Source organism: Cyprinus carpio, chromosome A10, assembly GCF_018340385.1.
Source record: "Cyprinus carpio isolate SPL01 chromosome A10, ASM1834038v1, whole genome shotgun sequence".
Lineage (NCBI taxonomy): Eukaryota > Metazoa > Chordata > Actinopteri > Cypriniformes > Cyprinidae > Cyprinus > Cyprinus carpio.
Window position 1 is genome coordinate 12,647,972 of NC_056581.1, and position 14,604 is coordinate 12,662,575.

The 14,604-nt window shown below is 39.3% G+C and overlaps 2 pseudogenes; both read left to right on the plus strand.

The window, feature by feature from the left end:
• Positions 1 to 9,478, plus strand: LOC122146340 (annotated as a pseudogene).
• The window catches only part of LOC122146341, a 24,329-nt pseudogene continuing 19,199 nt past the window's right edge, over positions 9,475 to 14,604 (plus strand).

Here is a 14,604-nt window from a genome sequence, read left to right on the forward strand (position 1 = left end):
CCGTAATGCCTCTTTTACAGTGGATTTATGCCCTGTCATCTTTGACAGCATCGTTTTAAGGAAAAAAACATTGCGAATCGGACATTTTGTGATACGAGCGCGTTTAGTTTCACAAACTGAATAGAAAACAGCTTTGAGAAAAGGAAGAGATTGACATAACAGAAGGTAAGACGTTGGCAAACCATCATGGCATGGCCCTGTATCTCCAGAGCCTGCTGTATGGGCTCGGTTCTGGAACCAGCTGGACAAGGGCGACATTGCGGTGCCGATGGTTTTTCACCAAGTACTCGGACGTGTCCGAAATGCAGCATCTTCACCTGCAGCAGCCTGCGCCGAAGGTCGCCATAGAAACGCAGCCGCTTCACAACGACCACGACGCGGTGACCAAAGGACCTGCAGCCCAGGATGAAAACATTGTAGGATCTGTGATGCGCCAGGACTTCAGACACTGGAACGTTCGCCCAGAGCCTAGCTGCAAGCCCAAGAACAAGTACCATTGCCCAGAGGTTCCTTTTAACAACAAGACCCAGTATCAGAAGGACTACAAACCCTGGCCTATCCCAAAGAGGGGAGATCATCCTTGGATCCCCAAACCCTCTCCGACCATCTCAGTGGGAAATGACCGCATCCCTGACAGATCCAAAACACACCTTAGAGATGATGGACAGTGGGGTGGAAAAGAGCGAGATTGCTGACAAGGTGAAAGAGAAGGAGATCCTGTCTAGTGAAAGGAAAAAGAAAAAAGCCAAGAAAGTGACCATGGCTTCTGAAAACAAAGCCGGCGTGAAGTTGGACAGGCAGAGAGTAGGGGATGCCACCACTACAGAGGGTAAAGGGAGGGCAGCTGTGGATGCTCTCAACCGGCAGATCAAACAAGAAGTGTCCTCTGGCAGCTCCTACAGGTAAAGCTGATTGATTATTAATGATTGTACAGTAGTGGTTAAAGACCAGGGGTCCGGAACCCACTCGAGGGCCTCAGCAAACTTCCAAGGGGGCCTCAAGATAACTAAAGATGATTTAAAATAAGACAAAACTTGTGCTTGTACATGAGTTGCAAGCGTGTATACACGAGGAAGCCTAATTTTAAAAGAATGATGGTATTGTAAATCCTGCAATGATGATGAAAAATTAATAAAATCGCAAAATGTCATGAAAATTTGTCTAATTTTCTAGTTATGCTAAGGTCTCAAATATTGCTATTGAAATTGCTATTTGTAAAATATTTTTAAATATTCATTCACTCATTTAAACATCTGAAATTATGAAATGTAAGAATCTATAATGATTTCAATTGTATATGTTATAATATAATTATTATAATAAATTATTCTATTTATTTGTTTTAATATATTGAAACTGATCCTTGTTTCTAGAAATAAAAAAAAGGTAGAAAATCAGTGGATTTGTCATTACAGCAGAAGTATATTTGTCATTGACAGTGAGTCAAAAAGGTTGAGAACCGCTGTTGTACAGGGATTCAGAGACTTGATTTGACAGTAAAACCTAAACTGAGCCGTTATGCTAAATAATAATAATGTGAAATAATACAAAATAATGTCTCTAAAAAAGGAAAAATGGATTAAGTGGGGGTTAAGAAATATAAAATACCACTAGACCAGTATAAAAACAGTTGAAGTCAGTGTGAAGTACTAAATGGAAAGTGTATTGTGGAGTGAAAAAACGCCATAAGGAGGTCAGCTGTGGGTTAAATCTTGTGTATACTGCTGTACTAACACCTACAGATGGCAGGACATGCAGGGGGCCGGAGAGCACTGGAGCAGAAGCTGTTTTTGGAAAAGGCTTTAATTTTCTTCAGGGTTAGCTTTAGGGTAAAGTGAGGCCATTGTGGCAAAGTGAGTGCAATTCCCAGTTTGTTAAAGGATTAGTTCACTTCCCTCACCCCCATATCATCCAAGATGTTCATGTCTTTCTTTCTTCAGTCTCAAAGAAATTAAGGTTTTCATATAGTGGACTTCAATGGTGGCCAATGGGCTGAAGGTCCAAATTGCAGTTTCAGTGCAGCTTCAAAGGGCTCTACACGAAATCCAACCGGGGAATTAGGGCTTGTATAGCGGAAACAATCAGTCATTTTCTAAAAAAAAAAAATCGAAATGTATATACTTTTTAACCACAAATGCTTGTCTTGCACTAGCTCGACTTCACGCATTACACTGTCATGTTACAAAGGTCATGTATGACGTAGGTGGAAGAACCGACCCAGTGTTTACAAAGTGAACATGCAAAGAAAGTCAAATGTCCTTTACAAAAAAGGTAACAACAACGATGTCGTTGAAGTTGGAGGAGAAAATGAGATGGAGTTTTTTAATATGGAGAAAAAATCCTGGAATGTTTTCCTCAAAAATCTTAATTTCTTTGCGGAAGAAAAGACATGAACATCTTGGATGACATGGGGGTGAGTGAATTATCAGGAATTTTTTATTGTGGAAGTGAACTAATACTTTAATAATCCATTTGTTGAGGCCTGTCTTTGTTTAAAAACACAGATGGAGCTGAAGTTTGTATAGTGCTGTGCTGTTCCTTGTCCTACTTGGTATTCAGTTGCCTTTCAATCACTTTTTTATTACAAACAGTGAACAACAAATGTGTAAAAGAAAGAACATTTTCCCGTATTTCCAGATTTGAGTTCTGTATCTCAGTTGAAAAGTCTTGTCATTGTTATTGTGGATTATTTGTGTTTAATTTACAGGTGGCCAATTGGTCCAAAATTCACCCACTCATTCATGTGCGCTTGCAAATCACTCATCCAAGCTGAACAAGACTGAGCATTTGGATACTCAATGATAAATTGCTTGTGGTGCTTTGCAGGTTGCTTTGGATAAATATCCTCGTATAGATTATATGGTGTTAAATTTAGCCCTGAATTGCGTTGGAATCTTGCCTTTAGACCTGTATACATTAAAGCTGGTGTTATTTGTTGGGTGAGAACTTTAATCTCAAAATGCCTCTTGGTGCATCAGGACACATTTCATATTTCCTGTGTAGATTTTTTTCTTCTTGACTTGGAGGAAAAAACACAAGAAGACAAAACACAGAGTCATCAGTTCAGTTTTTGCTTGACAGTGCATGCTGAATTGTTATAGTGTGGATTCTTTAAACTGAAAAGCTCAGGATTAGTTTGACTTAATCTCATGTTTAGTCCTGTGTTTTGCTTTGTTGCCTTGTCATGCAGCAGCATGATGCTACAAAGCAGTGACAGGGCTTAAGCTTTATGACACAAGCTGATGAATCTGGAAATCAAAAAATTATCCTCTTACTGTAAGAAGCCTGGTGAAAAGCATTCAGTTTTATTTTGAGCCACAGAATTCAGGTGTGCCTTGACATTATGCGGTAAAGAGGAAGTTGTGCTTCCTTCATTTATCTCTCTACTGTCTCTTGCTCTCACTCTCTCCCTGCAGATCAGTATGCTTTGGTCTATAAGGCAAGGCAAGTTTATTTATATAGCACATTTTGTACACAATGGTAATTCAAAGTAGTTTATATCTCTTGTGCACAAAATATTGGAATATAGCTGATAATTTTTTGCAGTTTAAGAGTTTAGCAGTTATTTTGTATGTAGTAATTATTTTAGGGTTATTTTCAGTTTCTCATTGTTTCACTGTTGACTTGACTTGAAAATAGAACACACCCATGATTCAGAGTTGTTATTGTTAACTAATGGTGCATACCCAGTGATGTACTTATGCACTATTCTATGCCGTTATGAAGCATAAATTAGGGGTGTAACGAATATTCAAACTGAAACAGAAAAACCACGATACACCACCCTCGGGTACTTACCGCGGTACTCTTATGGCATACTGCGATGCTCTGCTGAGACACTTCATGTACAGAACAAATCTGTCATATATAGGCTATATAAAATTATAATGAGAACATGTCCTGTAAAAAAATATGCCACGTTTTCAGCGCGGTATGTAAAGAAATGCATCCACAAAGTTATATCTTCATGACTAGCACAGTCAAGTTCGCTTCTCTGCAGCCACTCACAGCTTTTTGTTGTGGAACTGTAGTTGCAATATTATATTTTATATATATATATATATATATATATATATATATATATATATATATATATATATATAAAACAAAATACACTGTATAGTGTATTATTTATCTCATATAAGATGCATTTGGTTGAGTTAAAGCTGCAGGGAAAGCACTTTATTGTAGGTCTAGTACTGCGATTATCTCTGAAATGTGCAGCGCAAGCAGCACAAACAACAATGCAATCACTATAACTAGTACTGTCATATGCATAACATTACAATGAGAACACCATTATAATAAAACACTGTAAACACTTATTTTTTATAGTTTAGTTGCCTTGTTTCTGCACTTTGTTGCATGAAGAATGCCCCCACAACAGCAGTTAAACATTCAGAGCAGCACAGACATTTTCACTTGTGCATTCGGGTCATTTTGTGCAGATATAATCATAATATTAAGGTTGTGTAGTATAAATAACTAAGTGTATCCTATATGAGATAAATCTGATGAGTTAAATCCCGTTGATTAAATCTTTCCCCGCCAGCATTTTTGAAAAAAGTTGCCAGCCATCGCCTCGACTATGATGATTTTCACTTAAATTTGATGGCCCTGGTTTAAAAAAATAAATATATATATAAAAAAAGCATTCTTTTTTTAAATCAACACTTGAATATACTCAAAAACTAAAAAAAAAAAATCTGTTTTATTCTAGCTTAAAGCATTCTTTTTTTATCAACACTTGAATATAGGTAGGTTTCATAAAAATGTAAAATAAAATAATATACATGACATGGCATGTGGCCAAGTGTGGTGTCCCATACTCACAATTTGTGTTCTGCATTTAACCCATCCAAGTGCACACACACAGCAATGAATAGTAACACCACACACACCATACACCATGAACACACACCTGGAGCAGTGGGCATCTTTTTTTTTTTTCGCTGTGGTGCCCGGGGAGCAGTTAGGGATCTGGTGCCTTTGCTCAAGGGTATCACTTCAGTCATGGTATTGAGAGTGGAAGAGAGCACTGGTCATTCACTCCCCCCACCGACAGTTCCTGCCAGTACAAACCCGCAACCTTTGAGATTCAAGTCTGACTCTCTAACCATTAGGCCACGACTACCCCCATGCCATGGCAACTACTGAACAATAAGTTTAAATATTAAATGGACCAAAGCTAAAACTGAATATATACATTAAAGATAATAGAAATATAAGAAAATAAAAAAAATGTTGCACAAACATGCTGCACAAATAGCATATATAATAACCTGTAGCAGATCTATACAGGTGGAGCTGGGGAAGGTGGAGGGTTTCAGAGGAACTCCTAAAGTGTGCTGCAAAATGTTCTAGTGAATGCTAACTAGCCATTTATATGTAAAGCAGCAAGCTCATTGGCTGCGCATGCAACATGAACCAATCAGATTTTAACGCTGTGAATATCATCAGTTTGTGTTAACGACCCATCAGCCTGCACCATGTTTATACATAGTAAATCATATAAGTAAATTTGTGCAATATGATGTCAACAGACATTGTATAGCATTATTGCAGTAAAATTAATATACTTTTATGACTTTTCCCTCCCTTCATGCCTTTCGTTTCCTCCCTTTTCTTGTGTAGTGCAGTATTTGAAGACGCTGTAACAATTCAAAAGACTGGAATCGATAAGTATAACCGAGGAAGCAGCAGAGAGAGAGAGAGAAATAAAAGAGTTTTGCCTTACGAGGGCATAATTACAGGGCTAATCTCATTGGATTCACTTGGAGTCCAAAGTGGAATGTCAGAAGGAATATGGTCTTGCTGTAGGTACAGCAGGAAGATGATGCCACAGGGTGCAGGAAACGTATTGATCTGACAGCAAGGCTATTACTAAATAAGAAGGGACAATAAAAATAAAAAATTCACAAATAATCAACTAAGATTGCACATCTAATTATTTGCAGTCTATTATCTGGTGGATTAATAAATGAGGTCAGTTTTACAGTGTTCATTAATCCAAATACGCTGTCTATTTTTGGTAACATCAAGCACTGTTTGTCATCTAACAGGTCTAGACTACAATAATCAGGATGTTTGTTTTTGGATCCAAGTAAAAAAGTAAAAACAGCTTTACATGCTTCTGTTAAACCACCACGTTACTCCAGTGTGCCAAGTCTACCCATGATGCACTGCTCTGGCTCCCCACCACACAATTTCTCTAGTGCCAGCATATCACCAATAGTGACAGTCTGCTCACAAAAGCTCAATGCCTGGGGAGAGGAAGACGGTATCAACCTCACTGTATGCTCAAATCTACAGATGATTTTTGATAACAGCAGTTAATTAAAATGTGTGCTCATTTTTGAATAAATACTGTGCTGTTTTTCCATTAATTTCATTCTGTTAAATTAGAAAATAAGCTAGGTGTAATACAGCATTTGTAGAACAGTGTTGACTGCCCGTTTTCAAATGAATGATTTGACAGCTGGTAACAAGCACAATCATTTACAATAAGCACACTAAGTTCACATTGGTTGGAGTCCTGTTGTATGTGTGTAATAGCCTTCTCTCTGTCTTTATGTCTTTCTCATTCTCCTGTCTGTCTTGTTCTAATGTGTGTGTGGTGGTGTGTGTGTGTGTGTGTGTGGTGTGTGTGTGTTTGTCTATAGAAACTCTGACTCCTTCCTCCTTTTTCTGTCATGTTTGTCCTGTAGTCTTTGGTGCCTGTGGCCTAGGACTTCTCTGAGCTGCTTTTGTGCTGCTGCGTTTCAAGCATTCTGATTGGACTTCATTTGGTCTGATGTAACAGCTTTCACTTCTTTCTTGTCGCTCCCCCCTGATCTCAACAGGGAGAGAAGGTAGCCCTCCCTTTAATCGAAACACTAGCAGTATCATCAAATTCACATTCCCAAAGAACAATTTATCAGAAATACATGATGTTTGTACATGGTCCTTGCTAGTTTCGATCGATAGTCCTTAACACACAATGAAATTAAATGATGCACTAACACCCCCTTTTGCATACTTTTAACAAGATATTTTCCATTGTGAATAAAATAATTAATAGTTTTATACTGATTTTTTATAGTTTGAAGATTGAAAGCTTGGGTCTGGTACATGGGTCAAATCTAACAACAAATCGATACACAAAGCAAAGTTTGTTATTATGATGTTTTTACAACCTGAGAGTCTGAGAGATCATTTTTTTCTGTTGTTTTTTCTGCTTTTGTTGTTGATAGAGATTCAAACGTATTTCAACCTGAAATATTCTTTTAAAATACATGGCATGGGGCATGGTTTCACGATCCCCTGTTGTTTCTCTGAGGAGGTAAATGCTCCCTCACACGCTGTCCCAGGACTTTGTTCATCAACTTGGTGCTCACATAATAATGGACCCTTTCTATTTAGAATCATTCCTCGTTTCTGAGGTAAAGGCAGTTTGATCTATTAATGTTGTATCTATTCTGATCTCCAGTAGAATCAGTGTGTGAAATCAAATGCTCTCAAGCTTTTTAGGCCTTATTATAATATATTGGAATGATTGATTCGGTTTTTCATACAACAGAGATGTATTACTCACATAAACTAAAGTAACTAATTGATCCTAATGGGATGAATAAAGGTCCACTTTGCCCTGGCATTCCCCCCGTCTCTTCCTGTCCTGACAATCCTATCAATACAGACTTTCCCCTCTTAGTCGGTAATATTACGGCATCCAAAAATAGAGAGAGAAGTCCAAACAGGAATTTTTCACAAGAATGAAAATGAATAGAAGTCATGTAAAAAATTTTACAGTGAATATCCATTATTACATCTTTGCTCAGCTAGAAATCCTCAGTTAGAGGAAACCACGGCCACAAGACTCAATGATTTAGACTCTGGAATTCATAAGCAATTGCACCAAATCGGTCCTGAGTGATTCAGTAGTTGAATCAGTTTTGTTTTTGATTATTTAAAAAACTGAAGTTGTGTGATACTCTGTTTTGGTGCTGTGTCTTAGTGAGAGAGTTCTGTCTGTATGTGGTCCAATGTATGTTATATTCACTTCAGCAGATAAGATCAGTTGCATGTGTGGTAATCTGCAATGCACATACCCATGAGTACATCCCCTTTGTCTGTGTCATCTCAGTGAATAAAGACTTCGTACATCATCTTAAAGTAGGGGCCTCAGGCAAAAACTCTTATGTGATGCAATGGGGGAGGGGAATCCTGCATTATATTCAAACTAGATCTATAATGCAGTGTCCGATATATATAGCAGGAACAAGTAGCTATATTCTATATGTAGTTTATGTTGTATCGCATAGTGAGTTGAAATATTTGTTTTCTGTGATGTGCTATGGTTTCTGTGCAGAACATAAAAATGAATGTTAAAAACAGTACTTGTTTAAGCCCCGTTTACACCAAGAACGATTAACTAAATAAAGATAATGATATTAGCGTCCACCCCATTGAATGAGATCATCTGTTTTTTTCTAAGCACCCATTCGTCTTACCGCGTTAAAGTTCCAAGCTCTTTAATAGCAGGATGTATTCTGATATGGCTGTCAATGTAACTCTGTTCATACAGCTGGACAAAACGGTTCCTGTAAACACTGATTCCAACGATATCGTTTTCTCTTTGCCCTTCATCATTTATCGTCTTTTGTGTCATAGCTTGCTATTATATTTAAAGAAGATGATGACAATTTTTAGAACTTCAAGAAGTTTGTAGAATGTCATTTAATCGTGTTATCTTTATAGTGTATCGTTCGTTGGTGTGAACGCGGCCTGTTAACCATGTAAAATTTAAAGTTTGAATTACATTACGTTTTTTGACCTAGTCTATGTGTGGATGTAATATATGAGTTCATCTACTATCTGTCGTGTACTTCTAGAAGTATTGACATGTAAATTTTGTCAGATATGGCCATTTCTTTTAGAAAAAAATGGATCAAAAATATTGATTGACTCAATCTTATGCCTTTGGATGGTTTAGTGCCCAATCAAATGTTTCTCTAGAATGACAGAAGGTTCCCACCCCCACATGCCACAGACTTACAAATTGCAAATAATTGTTTAAAGATATGACACGAAAGCCTATTGGTTTACCAACAGAACATGTGTCATTATTTTTTTTCCAATAAATTCCCAAACTGGACATTATGGATAAATATTTCAGTTCTCAATACTCTTGTCTGGTTTTATCCAATATGGTCTTGAAATCAAAATGTGTTCCCAGCTGAATCACTCACTACACTCAGTTTGTCGAATAATTGCGATGTTATCTGTTTCTTAATTGCAAGGGACTGAGTTCAAAGCCTACACAGATTAAAACCCGTGAAGCTCATCAAGGCCAAGTCGTCAGTATCACCGCTCCAAGTCGCAGGACTGATATCTGGAGAACCAGGCTATAGCGCGCCACCTACAGGCCCTACCATGCTACTCAGCAGCCAGATGAAACAAGGCCCTTGACATGAGGAGGATACGCACCCTGTACCAATGACACCTTACGAGAGAGCAGTAAGGTAAGAGCTGTGAGTAAGTAAAGGAAATAAACAACAATATAACAGATTAGCAGCTGGGGTTTTTAATAGGTTAATCCACCTTTATTTTCTGCCCTCAGTTTTTATGAATGTTTGTTACGATTCTTCAATTTATAATTGTAGTTTTGTTGCAGAAGGCTGGAAAACATGTATTGTGTTCAGTAACAATCTATATCTGCATGATTGTCGCAATTTATGTTCTCATTGCTGGAAACATAACTGGAGACAGTAACTGAACGCCTTAGTGTTTCTTCGCATTATTAACTTTTTTCTAAGTTGTTTTGACATAACTTTGTCCTCCAGCTTTGAGGCTGAACGTCAGCATCAGTATTCTCGTATTTTTCATTATACTTGAGCTGAGTGCCCTTCCCGAATTTCACTGTGACAGGACGCTTCGGTCTGTTGTGTACTATGCCCATAATCCTTCTTTTCTCGCTAGTTCCAAGTCGCCTTCTCTTAGCTTCTGTCTGTGAAAAAACTTGTTCCCTTCCTGTACATGTGCTATAGTTCTCTCCAAGCTGCACTCGTTCCGAGCTGTCTTCAAGTCCTCACCCTACGTTTGTTTCTTCTTCTTTTTTAAAAATCCATTTCACCGCAAATTGTACTCACACACACTGTAAAAGAGATTTTTCTGTCTGACCCTCCCAGGGGCTGAAGGAGCTAGGAAGATGCTAGAATCCTATAAAAAATAACCAACATGGTCATTGTCCAGACATGTCCTCCCACTCCGAACCCCCATTCCTATGTTATTCCCCATCGAATAACAAAATATGTCACTATAACAGTTTTGTGGTGCATTTAAATGTCTTATACATGGGGAGAAAACCATCCGTTTGCGCGTGCGCTCCTAACACCCAAAAGAGGCGCAGCTGTGCCTACTCCTGGCAAAACCGCTATGAAATAGTCCACGGCGCCAAGAAGTCGGTGACACTCATGCTGGCGTGTCGTTCAAAGAAGAAGACGTTTCCGAAGAACCAGCCTGGAGAGCAGAGCAGGGAAGGGCGACTCAAGGCGAACTAGTTTTAGATGATTCAACAACAAACTGGCTTGAGTGTCCGAAAGAGTAAAACAACTAGTGCACCTTCTTCTCGTCTATTTTCTAGCTCTTCCCCCGAAAGGTGAAAGCAGAAAGCCAAAACCGAAGGCTGCAAAAATCCTTTTATATAGAGGTTCTCATTTCCGTTTCTCTCCTATTGCGGCCGTCCCCTTTCCTCACCATCTCGTCTCTCCGCTCTCTCTCTCTCCGTCCTGTCCTGAAATGCACCTCCTCGTTGTATTCCCACTTATAGATCCAATAAAACCCCCCACATCGCTCTTCGCTCACCTCTCTCTTTTTCGTCATGAGAGGGTCAGTGGGCTGATTTTGAACAAAAATTTTCAAGGGTTTTTTATCGGATTTTATGTTTTTCCTCCGCTTTTTGCCTCACAATCTCGCCCAGTAATATCAAATAGCGTTTGCGATTTACGATAAGCTCCCCCCACTCTCGCCTCATCTCCTCAATGAGGTGTTCCCAGGCTGCAACTCTACTGGTTTGGCCAGTGGATGCGCCCTTATTTTGCATGCATGGCGAGTGCTTCTGTATGCACTTACCATCATATGCACAGACTGGTGGGTTTCATTTATCAAGGTTTTTTTAAATTAAGCTGAATCAGCTTGCGCGCATAAGCCTGTTGCAATCAGTTTTATGTAAATTAGGCAACCCATCGAAACCACAAAGGGCCCAATTTCTCAATCAAAAATCTTTGATAAATGTGCATCTTTTGGGTTTTACAGACTCATATTAATCTGCTTGCTTATGCCTGTTTTAATTTTATCATTGTTATTGTCATCTGACACACACGCCACAGCTCCCCAAGAGAGTCAGTTACAGTTGATCTCACTAAAGCACATCAGTTGGGGTGCTGTGATTAGGTAAAATTATTTGTTTTCCTTGAGAACCATTCCATATTATGATGATGAATCCTTATTAGACCATGATATCTCTAAATAGAACATCAGTATCTCAAACAAAACATCTGCTCAATGGTCATAACAATACAGTAGACCTTGTTTCATCCCCTCTTTGGTTGGGCCTGGTGACAACCAAATGGATGTAGTAGCGACTGTAACATGATATTTGTCATTAATGGGGTGTACAGGTGAGCTAACTTTATCGTTTGGACTCGATTAGGATTCACCAGGATTAATGTTTCCTTGTTGGATTTCGGGTTGCACAAAAACCAACCATACATAGAAATTCCTTTGTCTTTTATTCCAAATTAAAATAATGTTTATGAATATTTGGTTTTGAGGTTTTGGAGGAATTCCTATTCCATCATTCACCATAAATAGTAAGTACTCTCACAAGCACAACATTTACATTATCGTCCACTATGCCCAAAACTGTTTTCTTTTTCTCTACTCAATGCACACTTCCCACCCCCCTAAGGGAGCCCCGCGCGTTAGACCAGATCGGGGGTTCCCACAAGTAGAATTAACTCAAATGTGTCAATAGATGTTATCCAGCTTTAAAATCAAAGCCCTTCTTTATGTTGAATGCATAGTCAAACCTCATTAAGTATTAGTGGCTTTTCCCAAGAGTGTCTCTTTCTTTGGGATTTTTTGCTGCCTTGTTATCCCCCATTTTTCAGTGTACCTGACCATGACCTGTATTCTTGCCTAATTGTTCTGTTGTTTATCATGTGTCCCCCTGGATAATGGTAAGTTTTAATTCGCGATGCAATCTGTTTCGGTTCTTAATGCCTTTGGTTTGTTCTCTATTCGTTTTGGGGAGTTGCATGACCATCTTCATCTGTTGTTTTGTTTTGTTTTATTTTCCAAGTTGCGCCCCAAAAAGGCCTCTTCCCAAGATGCACATGGGATGTATAAAGGGAATTTTGTTGCTTCAGTGGTTATGTTTCTTGGTTTCCGTCTGGTAATCCTAACTGGCATACAAGCCCTCATCACAAGCTCTGAAGTCAAGAAGTGACCTTAGAGGTTGTGAGCCTGTAATGCAAACTTAAAACCAACTTTAAAAGAAAAAAAAAACTCTATCATTCGTTTTTACTCACGCTACCAAACAGTGTTTCAAACCTGGACAAAACCGATTATATATCACAGAAAAAGAAAGAAGAAAAGTGTTTACATGTTTGGGAACATTTTTAGGTTGTAAATGATAAAATTTCAATTTTGGGTGGATTACCCCTTTATAGTTTTTTAATTGCTGATACATTCACAGAGATGATTTGGTGTTGGCAGTAAAATCTTTTTAGATATAATCCTGATCAGGCCTTAGGGACTGCTCCATATATCATGGCTTTGGCCAGTGACACGACAATGTCAGCAGATTCATGTCAGTTTGGGATGGAAGGACAAGATTGTTGGTATTGTCATGGGACTGAATACATTCATTTTTAGTATCTTAAATATCTTCACTTGCTGGCACTTCATGGGAGTGCATTGTGTAAGATAATGCCCTTTGCAAAATTGTGTTTTTGTTTGTTTGTTTTTTAACCATGTACCTCCCCTCTGCAAATCCTCTCTGTCTCTGGTCTCATCCTTTGAGGTCTTCTTCATTTTCAGTATGGTCTAGTATGTGATCTCATTGTCCTGTTTGCCCAATCCAGTGCACAGTAATTCGTAATCTATTGCCAGATTGAAAAACTATCCCTCACAGCCTCATTTTCATTCTACTTCTATCCCTCACAGCCTCATTTTCATTCCTTTTCGAAATTAAATATGGCACAACCCTGGCTGAATTCAGAAAAAAATGTATACGACTCTCAGGTAAAATTATTTATAATGCTAATAATATGACAGGAATAGTACAAATACGGCATGCTATTCAATTTTCAGCAGTAATCTTTTTATCTTTAATGCAATGGTGTGCACCATTACAGTCTAACACTAAGAAGCAAAGATCTCTCTTCATGTATGAGTTTGATTGACAGCCTTCTTTGCGACATTCCCATTGACATACCATGTAAAATTTTGTTCAAAGGCAGTTGAGATGTATTAGTAACTATGTTTACTATATTTTATGAAAATATATAATAACTTACAATGCATTATGAAAACTTTGAATGTATTATAACTTAAGCTTCAGCGTCCATAAACACAGACATTCTGTTTCGTCATTCTGGCTGTAGAATAGCCCATTCTCTTCTGCACTGTGCTCTGAGCTGACTGTGCCATAGGGTGAGGGCCTTTTCTTGTATTTTGCAGCCTTTGGTGACTCAGCCTTACTGTTAATATAATGGGAATTAAGGGAAGATGTCATTGGGAGACAGAGGATGAGCAGCTAAACGGTTGTCCCTGTCCATGAGTGTGGTACAGGTGTGGGTGGTGCGTACAACCGGTGCTAGCTATAGCCCCTCTCATTCTTGCGAAAATAAGGAGAAAACAAATAGTGTATTAGTGCTGAAAAAGTGCCTCAGATTAACGGTGATTTAATTGTAAAGATGATTGCTCCTCTGGCGTGCTAGATACATGATGGCGACTGCAGCAAAGGCATAACGCAGAAACAGGTGTCGGGGTTTCAGTTGGTTTGAGGATGTGGGAGGGGTTTGGAACGCAGGTGGTGAGGTGCTCGGAGTCGGTGTCATCTACTCCCTGACGCCTTCTGCTGCTTTGGAGACCTCTCCGGGTCACGGGCATAGACGCGAAGCCACAGGGGAAGAGAACGAGTCCGAGGTTGAGGGGGTTACGTGTCTCGATTTTGCTAGTTCTCCATATGTGGGGGTGGGGGATCAGGCGCTGGAATAGGTGCTGCCAGCGTGTGGGGTGGTGCGGAGAGCTGGCAAGCGGAGAGGGTGAAAATAGAGGTCGGCAGGGGGGGACAAATCGGTTGATAGAAGTCGGGCGAGAGAGTCGCGCGGGCAAGGCCTCGCACGCCGGTGCAAAGCGAAGACACAAGTGCGCTAAATAACGGCCCGGGCCAGGAACCAAAGACCGGAGGGGGGACCGAAAAACAGGAAAGGATGGGCCGGCGGGAGAGACAAATTGAAAAGATCAGCAGGGGGGCGGGGGACGGGGTGAGTCTAGAAGGACGGGGCTTTCAAGCATTTGAGATGGGATGTAAATTTGTCTGTGGGACGTCTTCGCATA